Source organism: Salvelinus sp. IW2-2015, unplaced genomic scaffold (assembly GCF_002910315.2).
Source record: "Salvelinus sp. IW2-2015 unplaced genomic scaffold, ASM291031v2 Un_scaffold1944, whole genome shotgun sequence".
Lineage (NCBI taxonomy): Eukaryota > Metazoa > Chordata > Actinopteri > Salmoniformes > Salmonidae > Salvelinus > Salvelinus sp. IW2-2015.
In genome coordinates this window covers 13607-29307 of record NW_019943299.1, presented here as the reverse complement: position 1 = coordinate 29307, position 15701 = coordinate 13607, and positions in this window count along the sequence as shown.

Here is a 15701-nt window from a genome sequence, read left to right as displayed (position 1 = left end):
CGAGGGAGGATGGATTTTTGGCCCACTCCTCCATACAAGACCTTCTTCCAGATCCTTCAGGTTTCTGGGCTGTCCGCTGGGCAATACGGACGTTTCAGCTCCCGTCCAAAGATTTTCTTTATTGGGTTCAGGGTCTGGAGACTGGGCTAGGCCACTCAGGACCTTGAGATGCCTCTACGGGAGCGCACTCCTTAGTTGCCCTGGCTGTGTGTTTCGGGTCGTTGTCATGCTGGGAAGAACCAGCCCAACGACGCCATGCTTTCAATGCTCTTATTGGGGGAAGTGAAGTTGTTGGCCAGATCGTCGCGATACATGGCCCCATCCATCCTCCGCCTTCAATACGGTGCGTCGTCCTGTCCCTTTTGCAGAAAAAGCATCCCCAAGAATGATGTTTCCACCTCCATGGCTTCCACGGTTGGGGATGGGTGTTCTGGGGTTGTTACTCATCGCCTTTTCTTCCCTCCAAACACGGCGGAGTGGAGTTTAGACCAAAAAGCTCTATTTTTGTCGCTCATCAGACCACCATGGAACGCTTCTCCATTCCTCCTCTGGATCCATCCCAGTATGGTCTGCCAAACTTCAGACGGGCCTGGACCATGCGTGGCCTTGAAGCAGGGGGACCTTGGCGTGCGCTGCAGGATTTTAATCCCATGACCGGGCATGGTGTGTTCTGAGTTTTCTTTGAAGACCTGGTGGTCCCCAGCTCTCTTGCAGGTCCATTGACCAGGTCGCTGCCCGTGGTAAGTTTCTGGCTGATGCCTCATCTTCTCATGATCATTGATGCCCCAGGACGGTTGAGAGATCTTGCATGGAGCCCGCCAGGACCGAGGGTGAATTTGTACCGTCATCTTGAACTTCCTTCCATTTTCTAATAATTGGCGCCAACAGTTGTATGCCTTCTCACCAAGCCTGCTTTGCCTATTGTCGCTGTAGCCACGCCCAGCCTTGTGCAGGTCTAGACAATTGTATCCCTGATGTCAGTTAACACAGCTCTCCTGGTCTTGGGCATTTTGGTGGAGTGAGGTTTTGGAGGTTCTGTTTGATTGAGTGGTGTGGGGTACAGGTGTCCGCTTTTTATACAGGGTAACCGAGTTTTAAACAGGTGGCATTGAAAACAGTAAGTGAGTGAAGAACAGGAGGGCCTTCTTCAAAGAGAAAAACTACAAGGTCTTGGGTGAGAAGCCGCGAATTTCTTTAACTGTTTGTTAGGTGATCAATTACTTTGTCATATGCAAATAAAAATGGCAAATTATTTACTTAAAAATCATACATGTGATTTTGCTTTGCGTAATTTTTGTTTTAGAGATCCGTCTGCCTCACAGTTTGAGTGTACCTTGATAAAATGACAGACCTCTTACATCTTTGTGTAGGAAAACTGGCACAAATCGGCAAGTGTAATCAAATACTTGTTTTCTCCCACTGTATGGGGGACATCCACTTCTGCCTGCATTCAAAGCTGCTCTTTGTCGCCTGTCTTCCTATATTTAAAATAATGACCATGAAATCTGGCCCCATGTTCCATATTTTTTTATTTCATTCCTAAAGAACTATACATATGCCTCACGATGTGATAGTATTTCCACTTGAGAATGTGTTAACTGATTTCCATTGACCGCTTTAGGTCTCCACTAGGGTTCTCCACTACCTTATATCAATGTTCTGTTCCAGTATCCTCTCTGACTTGTATCTAATAGTAACTGTAGGTCCGCTCCACTACCTGTGAAATCAATGTTCTGTTGTCAGTATCTCTTCTGAACTGGTTCCTTAACGTAAACTGTCAAGGTTTCTCCCACGCTTATGTTATACAATGTTTCTGTTCCAGTATCTCTCTGACTGTTCCTAACAGTAACTGTAGGTCTCCACTACCTTGTTATCAATGTTCTGTTCTTTTCCATAGGTTTACACCACTGTATTATCAATGTCACAGTTAATCATGTCTTTTCAACTCATGTCTTTGACACGCTAAACGAACAATGAATAAACAATGTTGTTACTAGTGTAACTACAGAACTACTACAGAGGTATGCAGGAGAAAACGTAGGTCGTATATTCAGTCTGGGTGGCTCAAAGGCGTTACAGATATTAAATGTAAAGGTAATTTCCCATTGAGTTGACATATGGCAGCGTTTGACCGTGAATGAAGTCTGATGGGGGCAGCAGGTAGCTAGTGGTTAGAGCGTTGGGCCAGTAACCAGCAGGTAGTCTAGTGGTTAGAGCGTTGGGCCAGTAACCAGTAGGTAGCCTAGTGGTTAGAGCGTTGGGCCAGTAACCGTAAGGTTGCTGGATCGAATCCCCGAGCTGACAGGTAAAATCTGTCTTTCTGCCACTGAGCAAGGCAGTTAACCCCACTGTTCCCTGGCGCCGAAGACGTGGTGTCAATTAAGGCGGACCCCCCCCCCCACCTCTCTGATTCAGAGGGGTTGGGTTAAATACAGAAGACACATTTCAGTTGAATACATTTAGTTGGACAACTGACTAGGTATCCCCCTTTCCAAGTCTCCGCTAATGCTGGAAACATTGCCTTTACATTTGTATCACGCTGAAACTTCCACGATATGGATGGATTCTTTCATTTCACATGTACGTTCTGTTCGTTCTGTCCAACCTAATGTGGTTTGTTAATGGAAGGTCAAAAGCAAAGCAAAGATGGCAGAACCAGATGGAATACATCTTAATAAGCCTTGTTTACACCTTGCACTAGCATGTAAGGTTTCGTGATCTGATCAATATGATACAATCACTATCTGATCAAGGTTTGTCGCATCTACACATGGTATTAAAATGTCTCTGATCATCCACAGTGTCTGCAATGTAAACAGGTATACTTGTATGTAAATTATTTCACAAATATTTTTTCAAAATAAGATACATGCATTTGTTTTAAGACATATTGTGCCAAAGTCAATCATGCCACCTGTCAATGACTTTAGATCTGTCTCCACTTGTAAGATATCCAGACACAATGCACCCCGACTACCTCTGGAATTGGTCAGGAAGATCTGATACAAATAAGATCACAATGCGTCTTTCGCAATGCGTCTACACCTGTCTAAAATTTGGGCACAATCAGAATGTGGAAAAGATCAGAACAATGGACGCATGTTAGCACAAGGTATAACGGGGCTTCTGAGGAGAACCTGTTGGTTTAAAGAGCAATACATCTGACAAAGGCATGACCACCAGATAGACTTGACACGTTTCTCTGAAGCAGTACGAACATATTTCCTCTTTTATTTACATTCCTTGTTCAAATGTTAACATTTTTATAACGCTATAACGCTTGATCAAGTTGGCATTTTTTTTCTCATTAAAATAAATTGGCACAAGTAAAACATATGTAGACAAAAGTTTATTTACACCATACAACATTTTTCATTTTTAAATATTTTATACAGGTCTGCAGATGAGAGAGTTTTAGCCGAGAGTCTTCAAGCAAGATTCTGCAGTATTAAAGTTTGTGAAATATATTATTCGTATAAAAGTGAGTATTACCTTTATTGCATTTAAAGCAATGAAGAATGTAGCTTTGACAAACATTCATTTTTATATGACAGAAAAATCCTCTTTGCCTGCCACTCTCGCTCATATATATTTTTTATATTATAAAGTAAAAAGTATAGTAATGGCCAAACAGACTTGTTATAAACTTTTTAAAAACCTGCATAAATATATACATTGTGCTTCCAGGGTCCAGTTTTGTGAAATATAAAACTGGATCCAACGAAGCTGGGATCGACATGGTATTATGTCTTCATTTAGCTTTTGAGGTTTATTCATCTAGAAAGATTTTCACCTTTTTGAAACCAATTCTTCTTACCATGGGTACTCTGAAACACATGATGGTAAATATTGTACACACCTGGCTGCCCGCTGCACTAAGTACACTAGTGAGAATACAAAAAGTAACACTGATGATTTTGTTGAATTTTTTGTTGTATTTTTTCCTCCTGTCCTCTGCGTTTTCCTCTTAAATGGTATTGGCACATCATGTCCTTGTCATACTCCTTTAGAATCCAGATATGTACTAGGCCAAGGCTGTTAGGACAGTCTGTCCATTTTTTCAGTGCAAAATACATCCTTTCCCCTTTCCTCCATGTCCTGGATATCATTTTTCTCCTGGTTATCCTCTTCCTGGTTTTTACTTCCTGGAAGTCTCCTTCCTGGAGTGCATCCAAATGTCACCCTATTCCCTATATAGTGCACTACTTTTGACCAGAGCCCTATGAGTCCTGTTCAAGAGCCTATGGGTACTGGTGAAAAAAGAGGCCTATAGGACCTGGTCATAAGTAGTGCACTTCATTGGGAATAGGGTGCCATTTTGGACTCATTTCCTGGTTTGTTTAGATCAGATCAGACCTCTGTCTGGAAGTCTCCTTCCTGGACGTCTAAGGGGAGATTGACACACTTCTCCCACTTCTGCTGCGGTCATCTCAGAGAGTCCTTGGGTCAGGGTCTAGTGCATTCATACTGGTGTAGTTCTGGTACTCACAGGCTGGGTTGTAGCTCTCCCAGGGGTTCTTGTTGGCCATGGCCTTGTCCTTGGGAGGACAGGGACAGGGACAGGTTAGCAGCAGGTATGGACAGGAACATAGCAGGACATAGCAGGTAGCATGCCTTACAGTCACTAAACATGGTTCACTATACATTGTTACTATGTTATCATATGTACGTTATATGTAATATATAGGATAGGGTCAGGGGTATATATATACAGGGATATGTGAGGGTTATTACTTAGAGGGAGCATGCCTCACTGTCACTGGTTACAGTTCACGGTTCTCTTCTTCTTAAACATTGGGTAACATTGGTTAATAATAACTTTCATGAATAACCTGAATATGTGTTTATAAATACATTTGAATTTCATCACTTTAAAACATTTATAAACATTAATATGAAAGTTAATAATGGATTATCCATGAAAGTTATTATATAGATAGCCAAACAATGGATTATGCAGAGACTTTGAATCATGCGGTACGGCCTCTATGCATTGATCACCTCAACTAATGTTCTGGTAGACATATTAATGGCGTAATGGTTCTATGAGAAGTGTAAGTAACAAAAGGTAATGTAATGATAAGTATCTCAAATGTGAATAATATGGTTATATCATGGAAGAATTCAAATGAATAGTGCGTTCCCTTCTTCCTGAAGAACGGTGAGAGGGACTAGAGGACGAGCTTCCACTGTGTCTGACTGTGTGCCATTCTGTTCCTAATGTGGATGTACTCGCACTGACACTCACAGAGAGACTAGTAGGGAGGCAAATAGGGCAGCGAGCTATCGGAGCTGTTACTATGCAGTCAGGGAATACACAATGGTCACTAATGTTGTCTGTAGCTCTGGAGCCTGCCGGCTATTCAGCAAGCCTAGCCAGCACTGCAGTACATTTATCAGCCAGCCCAGCCAGCATGCAGTACATTTAATCAGCCAGCCAGCCTAGCCAGCACTGCAGTACATTTATTCAGCCAGCCCAGCCAGCACTGCAGTACATTTATTCAGCCAGCCCTAGCCAGCACTGGCAGTACATTTATTCAGCCAGCCCAGCAGCACGCAGTACATTTATTCGCAGCCAGCAGCACGCAGTACATTTATTCAGCCAGCCCAGCCGCACGCTGCAGTACATTTATTCAGCCAGCCAGCCAGCATGCAGTACATTTATTCAGCAGCCGCAGCACTGCAGTACATTTATTCAGCAGCCCTGCAGCACTGCAGTACATTTATTCAGCCAGCCAGCCAGCACTGCAGTACATTTATTCAGCCAGCCCAGCCGCACGCAGTACATTTATTCACCAGCCAGCCGGCACGCAGTACATTTATTCAGCCAGCCCCGGCACCAGTACATTTATTCAGCCAGCCAGCCGGCACTGCAGTACATTTATTCAGCCAGCCTCCGGCACTGCAGTACATTTATTCAGCCAGCCAGCCGGCACTGCAGTACATTTATTCAGCCAGCCTGCAGCACTGCAGTACATTTATCAGCCAGCCAGCCAGCACTGGTACATTTATCAGCCAGCCCGCAGCACTGCAGTACATTTATCGCCAGCCCCGCAGCATGCAGTAATTTATCGCCAGCCCAGCCGGCACTGCAGTACATTTATTCAGCCAGCCAGCCGCACTGCAGTACATTTATTCAGCCAGCCCAGCCCACTGCAGTACATTTATTCAGCCAGCCTCCGGCACTGCAGTACATTTATCAGCAGCCAGCGCACTGCAGTACATTTATTCAGCCAGCCCAGCCGCAACTGCCAGTACATTTATTCAGCCAGCCCAGCCAGCACTGCAGACATTTATCCAGAAAAAAAAGAAGGAAAACAAAGGATGTAGTTTTCTATATAAATGTCCTTGTGGTGGTTACTAAGCAACAAGCAGAGAATTACACTGTGCAGTGGGGCTGATTGAAATGTGAGAGAAGACAGAGAGGATTACATGACATGGCAGGCCGAGGGGCTAACTGCCTGCCTGCTACTTGCATGCCGCAGAGCTGACACATATTCTCACACAACAATAGGCTGAGTGTGTTTTGGTCAACAGGCCAATTTCTGTCTGTATCCTATTCCCAGGATACAGTGCAGAAAGCAATGCAGAAAGCATTCACTCAGAAGTGATCAATCCTGACTGACCATGTCCGGTGTCTTGAATGATACACATCTGAATTTGAATGGACTCTAATTCAGATGGACTACCACGACAGACAACCATCTCACAGTGGCTCTTTTCAATACATCTATGATACATAGTCTTAACCTTGCCACCCCCCCCCCAATTGCTGGTGGTGTAAAGAGCGCCAAGCAGGATCCTTTTCTCGATTCCTTGCATCCTTGTCCGAGTGGAGGGACTTTGGACCGTCTCCTTCAATATGGTTGAGAAGGAGGCGAGGATATAGGATACAAGGAAATATGGAAAGATTTATTGAGAAGGAGCCAGTGAATCTGCAGACTGCCTAAATGAGATAATGCCTACCCTCTCTCAGACAGAGTCTCTCAACTAGAGACTAGTCCCCCCTCCACCAGAAGCAGCTGGCAGGCCTGCTAGGTCTAGGCCATGTCACTGAACCCCTCACCAGAAGCAGCTGGCAGGCTGCTAGGTCTAGGGCCATGTCACTGAACCCCCTCACCAGAAGCAGCTGGCAGGCATGCTAGGTCTAGGGCCATGTCACTGAACCCCTCACCAGAAGCAGTGGCAGGCCTGCTAGGTATAGGCCATGTCACTGACCCCCTCACCAGAAGCAGCTGGCAGGCCTGCTAGTATAGGGCCATGTCACTGAACCCTCACCAGCAGGCTGGCAGGCCTGTTAGGTATAGGGCCATGTCACTGGATCTGTTAATTTGCTCAATGACTCACTACGTGTGCTGCTGAGCGGATGGACATCTAAAAAAGACTATCTATCCTGACATTATCTTGTTTGTACTCTAATTGGTCGACAACCACCAGCTCGACCAATCACCCACCTGGATCTTCTCCAGCTCTGTAATTGGTCTACAACAGACGACCGCTGACCAATCATCATCTCTTCCCTTCACCATTCCCTGTTACTGCTGATTTCCTGTTCCTGGTATTATTACTCACCATGCTGCCCATATTTGGTATGTCTTGAAATCGATCCAGGGTTTGAAATTTCTGATTCAGTTCTTGGAACAGCTCCATGTGTCTTTTCCTGGTGTGCATGACTTTCTGCAATGGCAAGGGGTTCGTTTTGGTTTGGAAATCAAAGCCAATAATAGGATGGAGATTATAATGCAATGTATTATCCTCTCCAACCCGTGCACCTTTCTGAATAGCATTTKATCTGCCACTGGTATTACGGCAAGCCTAAAACATATTAAAGGGGCCAATGTCTTTCAAGGATTTTTTGCATATAATGTAAGCCAGTTGAGTAATTACATTTAATTTATGGCAAATTTTATTATCAAATCTACCTTTCGCATTTATGCAGAAAATTTGATGTAGAAATGGAATAAACCCACAAAAGTGGTGTGAGACATTTGTGTCTTGGGCTGTCAGCCAATGTCATATTTTCCATAGAAAAAGTGCAAAAGTCAGGTGTGAAATGTGCATGTGACTTTATAAAGCGTAACAGTTTTCAAATCAACTCATAGCCAACGGATGTATGTAGGAGATGGAGGGGGAACAACATGAGAGCGGGTGAGATTGGCTGGCTGCCCTGTAGATTGACAGCGTTGCTTTCACCTTAACTACGCCACACATCAATACATCTGTTTTGTGTCAAAACCATGTTACTCCAATAAGCTTAAGAGCTACACAAGGTAGTAGTACAATTAAAGGGTAGGGCAAACACAAATGCTCAGTGTAACAACAGTAGTGAATTAAAGGGTAGGGCAACACACAAATGCTCAGTGTAACAACAGTAATGAATTAAAGGGTAGGGCAACACACAAATGCTCAGTGTAACAACAAAAGCCTGAAGCATGCACTTTGCCAACCAGTAAGTTTACTTACTTCAAAGTCCATATCTTGGTAGCGCGATTTTCTTCTCTGAAGACAAAACAAACATATTGTGGATAATTAGACAGTCTGTTAACATGAGGGGTCATTAACTTCTGAATACTATAGAAATTATAATTACATTAATGAACACTAAATAACATTCTAACCATGYKAAAATAAGCCCATTTTATTTTACGGCAACAACGTGACAATCTTCTCACTTGAACACAGCTACACATTAATTCTGTATTTACCTCTGTCACAATCTCTCACTGGAACACAGCTACACATTAATTCTGTATTTACCTCTGTCACAATCTCTTAAAACTGAACATAACAAAAACAAAACCTTTATTTACTTAAACCCACACTTCAACAGTCTTCTCTACTCCAGCCTACCTCTAAGTTATCCAACACTTCAACAGTCTTCTCCACTCCAGCCTGCCTCTAAGGTTAAACCAACACTTCAACAGTCTTTTACTCCCAGCCTGCCTCTAAGGTTAAACCAACACTTCAACAGTCTTCTCCACTCCAGCCTGCTCTAAGGTTACCAACACTTCAACAGTCTTCTCCACTCCAGCCTACCTCTAAGGTTACCAACACTTCAACAGTCTTCTCCACTCCAGCCTGACCTCTAAGGTTACCAACACTTCAACAGTCTTCTCACTCCAGCCTCCTCTAAGGTTATCCAACACTTCAACAGTCTTCCCACTCCAGCCTGCTCTAAGGTTAAACCAACACTTCAACAGTCTTCTCCACTCCAGCCTACCTCTAAGGAGCTCATGGATATGGTGGATCCCGTCTCGCTCCTCGACAGCCCTCCAGTCTCTTTCCATCTCAGCCAGAAATTCTTGACAGCGGTTCGGGTTCAAAGGGCAGGTTCTGCTGCATGTGTTCCTGTCCTCCTCCTGACCCGTACTGCTGGTGCAGGTTCTGATCCATGTTCACCCCCATGTTCATGTGCTCCATGACCCCGATCCGCCCATCCCCGTCGGGCTCATGTTGAAGTCCGGTGCCTCTTGTAGTGTTGCATCATCCTATCGTGGGCAGCGTATCTCCCATGCCCAGGCCCATGTTCATCTTGGTGGAGCTATCGTCCTTCAGGAGAGTGGAAGTGTGTTACAGTTCCCAGATCCTGCTGCCGCCGCAGAAGCCCGTGGCATTACGATGTAGTCTGTCTCCATCATCTGGCCTTGGGGTGAATGTCCGCCCATACCACCCATACCGCCCATGCTGCCCATGTCGTGGCCACTGCCCATCCCGCCTGCCCGTGCCCGCCCATATCCTGGTCGGACTGACGGAGAGCATCATCGTGCACAGGTAGACGGTGCGGCGCATGTCGGACACGCTGTCGCCAGGCAGCCCTCACCCATGTCGCCCATGGGGCCCATGTGCAGCCGGGCTGCTGGATCATCACCTTGGAGATGAAGTTGCCGGGTAAGGTGGAGTAGTGAGCCCCTCGGGACCCTTCTCGTCCTCCTCGTCATTCAGAGAGATGCGGGATAGGGTGCCGGTGATGGTCGCCGCCGCGGCAAGAGCCCATGTCTTTGTGGAGCTGTGGAGAGGAGAGAAAGGGAGTTAGTGAGAATGAATGGACCATACTGACAGACAGGGTGGTTAGTGGGGAATGAATGCACCATACTGACAGACAGGGTGAGTTAGTGGGGGAATGAATGCACCATACTGACAGACAGGGTGGTTAGTGGGGAATGAATGCACCATACTGACAGACAGGGTGGTTAGTGGGGAATGAATGCACCATACTGACAGACAGGGTGGTTAGTGGGGAATGAATGCCCATACTGACAGACAGGTGGTTAGTGGGGAATGAAATGCACCATACTGACAGACAGGTGGTTAGGGGAATGAATGCACCATACTGACAGACAGGTGGTTAGTGGGGATGAATGCAACCATACTGAGAACTAATGTCAGTCTTTCTGTATGATCTGTTTATTTCTCATTGTATGCTTATTTTAAATCATTCCGATTTCAAACCATTGTTGCATTTCAGACCATTGTTGCAGATTTCAGATTATTGTTGCATTTCAGACCATTGTTGCAGATTTCAGACCATTGTTGCAGATTTCAGATTATTGTTGCATTTCAGACCATTGTTGCAGATTTCAGATTATTGATGCATTTCAGACCATTGTTGCAGATTTCAGACCATTGTTGCAGATTTCAGATTATTGTTGCATTTCAGACCATTGTTGCAGATTTCAGACCATTGTTGCATTTCAGACCGTTGTTGCAGATTTCAGACCATTGTTGCAGATTTCAGACCATTGTTGCAGATTTCAGACCATTGTTGCAGATTTCAGACCATTGTTGCAGATTTCAGACCATTGTTGCATTTCAGACCATTGTTACATTTCCTTTTGATGAATATGCGTAAAAACACAGAATTGAAATAATAACGCCAGGACACTTGGTACACATTGAAACAATGAACCGGATGTGTCCATTTTACAGTGTAATGACTATTTCCTCATACAGCTTGGAAGAAATAGACAAAACTTAACTACCGATCTCTTCAAATAGGACACAGGGACACTACTTCAAAAGAGCCACTATAGAGGATTAGATGTTCCTGATATAACTAAGTACAGAGCCGACAAGCCTCTGAGGAGGACTTTCCTCAAATTCGACCTGAAATCCCGGATACCTACGACACCTTTTTATCTTATTAAAGTTTGGTTCACCTTGGAAAACCCCCAAAACCTCAGACACAAAACCAGGAGAGGCTTGCTTTTTGTTCTAAAGCTCCCTTGTCAGAAATCCCCTCTGTTTTGGGGGAACAGAACAGCCTGTACTGCTGTTCTCTGTGCCTCTCTCCACCGCTGCAGAGATGATGTCTGCGTCCCAAATGGTAGCATATTCCCTACATAGTGCACTACTTTTGATGAGAGCTCTATGGGCGCTGGTCCCTATTGGCCCTGGTCAAAAGTAGTGCMCTAGGAAGGGAATAGGGTGCCATTTGGGATGCATTTGGGGCCATTTTAATCTTGGCCTTCTGAATCCTCCACAGGGGAATTGCCTGCTTGAAAACCAACAGGCTGCAAGGGGAACACAAGGTCAGCAGTGTGTGTGTGTGTGTGTGTGTGTGTGTGGTGTGTGTGGTGTGTGTGTGTGTGTGTGTGTGTGTGTGTGTGTGTGTGTGTGTGTGGTGTGTGTGTGTGTGTGTGTGTGTGTGTGTGTGTGGGTGGTGGTGGTGTGTGTGGGTGGGTGTGGGGGTGTGTGTGTGTGTGTGTGTGGTGTGTGTGTGTCCAGCCCAGAGCAGCACGGCCAGAAACAGAAAAACATAACACTTCCCTTTTTTTTCAGCCTGAATCACCACAGAGTGGAGCAGGGAGATAGGCAGTGGTGCAGAGAGAAGAGGAAGGAGGGGTTGGGTAGAGGTAGAGGGTGGTGGAGGTGGTATGACTCCATGGCCAGAGGGATGGGCAGGCAGGCGAGGATTTATCCTGGTATATATTCTTGGCACAGTTATTATTGTTTCCTGGTATGTATTCCTGGTATATATTCCTGGTGTTATTCCAGAAAGTATTCCCGATAGATAACAGAATTTGGATTTTTATTCATTACTTTTATCCTAAACACTAGAACCGCTAAAGCAGTCATTTTGATTGCTCATGATTTATACATTTTTTTTATTACTTTATATTACTGCCATGTTTTAAGTCTTTAAGTCTTAATATCAACAACAGAACTAGAGTTATAACCAGTTTTAAGAAGGCATGTCATTTTTTGGAAAAGTTTTCCCCCGTTGCCCGGCTGATAATCACTCCACGATTGCCTGAAAACTGAACCTAAAATATATCATAACTAATTTCACACATATAACAACAAATTAAATAAATAAAGTAAAGTATGGGGGAGTTGATGAGTGAGGGGAAGCGAACAATTAATAATGATGTAATCACCAGTTGTGAAAGAAGAACAGGGCGGTCCATTCTATTGTAATGATCTATTCTAATTATATGCCTCATCTGAAAATGGTATGTTCCCTTTATCAGTTCACCAAATGAAAGCAGTTTTATCAGTCTACTCTGGACTACTTGGAGTAGGCTACACAGGGAGAACATGCGTAATTATACACTACCGTTCTAAAGTTTGGGGTCACTTAGAAATGTCCTTGTTTTTGAAAGATAAGCACATTTTTTGAGGACAAGAACATTAGTGTTAAGTTTGAGAAACAGATGCCTCACAAGTCCTCAACTGGCAGCTTCATTATATAGTACCCACAAAACACCAGTCTCAACGTCAACAGTGAAGAGGCGACTCCGTGATGCTGGTCTTCTAGGCAGAGTTCCTCTGTCCAGTGTCTGTGTTCTTAATCTTTTWTTTTTATTGGCCAGTCTGAAATATGGCTTTATCTTTGCAACTCTGCCTAGAAGGACAGCATCCCGGAGTCGCCTATTCACTGTTGACGTTGAGACTGGTGTTTTGTGGGTACTATTTAATGAAGCTGCCAGTTGAGGACTTGTGAGGTGTATGTTTCTCAAACTAGACACTCTAATGTACTTGTCCTCAAAAAAGGTGCTTTTCGTTTCAAAAACAAGACAAATATGGTTCTTCATGTTCTGAATGGTTCCGTGGGGTCTTTCTCTGACGTATCATTAACATTACATCCTAGAAGTCAGATTTCATAACCTTATACATCCCATAATAATTTCTCGACAAAACTTGTGAGGATTTTTATATTTTGTGGTCATCGTCTTCCAAGTTGTTTCTGCGGATCGCAAATAGCTAAATTAGCATAACACGAGCTGAATTATTATTTTTTACGTTTAAAATAAAAAAACAAGGGTAAAAACTATAATCAATTTTGAACGGATTATGATAGAGACATGAGGTTAGAACTATTGGTTTTGTTAGAGGAGTATTTACACAATGAACATTTACCTATTGGTCAAAATATGTSTTTGTGATTGGACACCTTACACACTCTTAAAAACACAACATGTTTACATCAAAAGACTCTAAAAAACGCTTAAAAACGCAATACTTTAAACATGAGTCATCAACAAAACCAATGAAACMAGGGCTACAGTGCAATGCTTTCCCATCGGCCATTTTGTTAATGAACAACAACTACAAAAGGGATGTTTAAAATGATAAGCGCTGTCATTATTATTCAAATTCACGACTCTCTATCTTACCCTTCCCTTTGATATCAAACAATGCGTTTCATCCCACACAGAAAGCTACCCGGCTTTCTGACACCTAAGAAATTCTCTTGTTTCCACTGAAGCCTCCTCTATCACTCCTYGTCTATGTCCCAAATGGCACCCMTATTCCCTTTAYAGTGCACTACCTGTGACCAGGGCCCATARGTAAAGTAGTGCACTATATAGGGAATAGGGTTYCATTTGGGATGCAGMCCTGTTCTCACATCAAATGGGCCTGTTTTGATTATTAAGTCAGCAGGCGTCCAGTGTGGATGGTGTGCTGTTACRCAACCTGGGAAGTTATTTTATGTTGTTTTTTACCCCCATTGTGTCTAACCTCTTTTTAGGGCTTTAATTTCAATAGGCAATGTAATCAGGAGCTCATTAATTGAATATGACACCATCTGTTTATTACCTGAACGACAGGCGATGTCAACGTCTTTCTCAAAGTCCGTCTGTTGGGAGAGAAAAGACAACAGTGGTGAAAATACAGACACAGATTTTAGCATTGACACAACACAAAATGTCATATATTGTGACACTGCCACAAGTGTGAGGTAATAGCACAAACCCTTGTATTTTCCTTTTCATGCTGTTACATTATATTATGTATTAGTTATGTATCTGTTAAGTTATGAATCTGTTATGTTATGTATCTGTTATATTACATATCTGTTATGTATCTGTTATGTTATGTATCTGTTATATTATATATCTGTTATATTATATATCTGTTATGTATCTGTTATGTTATGTATCTGTTATATTATGTATCTGTTATATTATGTATATGTTATTTTATTTATCTGTTATATTATGTATCTGTTATGTATCTGTTAAGTTATGAATATGTTATGTATCTGTTATGGTATGTTTCTGTTATGTTATGTATCTGTTATATTATGTATCTGTTATGTTACGTATCTGTTATTTTATTTATCTGTTATATTATGTATCTGTTATGTTATGTATCTGTTATGTTATGTATCTGCCAGTTCTGACTGACTTATTTGCAAATTTTGGTGGACTATCCCTTTAATAGGGCATGTCCCTTTAAGAAAGAAGTAGCAGTTTGGGGAAATGTTTGGCGTGTAACTGGCTGAGGTTCTATTTGTGTGGAAAACGTTTTAAGTACAGGAGGCTRCTGAGTGGAGGCCAGCTCATAATAATAACTGGAACGGAGTGGATGGAATGGCATCAAACACAAGGAATCCATGTGTTTGATGTGTTGGATACCAATCCATAGATTCCGTTCCATCCATTACTTATAGCCATTACTTATAGCCCATCCTCCCCAATTAAGGAACCTGTGCTTTTAAGCAACMTAGATTGATCCATTCCAGGGAATTCTTTTAGTTTGTTATTGTTGATTTTTACTCCTATATGTAAGATGAGCTGAGCTGTTGTGAGGAAATCTACCCAGGGCCGGATTTCCCTCTCCCTCAACCATCCGGTGAGATCTATCCTGCTGATTGTATTTTTATTTGAATGACTTGTATTTTTGCATTTTTGCATTTTGAAGGGGGATTTCTAATTTGGACTTTTTCATTGACTTTGGGACTATTTTTCATTGGGATTCTATTTGGGATTTGGACTTCCTGAACTTTATTTTGGGTCTATTTGAATTGGTTTTGTGAAATGATACACATTCTATGACAATATKCTTATKTTGCTCACTGTATTCATTTTGTCTGTCTTGCCTTGTTCACCCTCATATAAACACAGCATTTCTTTTAACTTTAATATTGTAGCATGGTTTAAGATCCGAGATGATTGTTCCACTATGACATCATAAAGGAAACCTAGAACAACTCCAGCCACATGCAGTGTTGAGGTGAATGAAGTCAATAGAACAATCCCAATAGCAAGCTCTTTGACATCTGATGAAACAYGCCATCATTATATAGGAGGAGTTTCATTGCATCTATCTRTTTCCTTTCCCAGTTTGGGTCCGTTACTGTCAAGTTAATGGTCCTATTCTCCCTGCTCCGTTCCCAACTATATAGCAACACGYCTGCATATAACAGGGGATTTGTAGCACTAAAACAGCGGTTGGGAACGAATCACTGTTTGTTC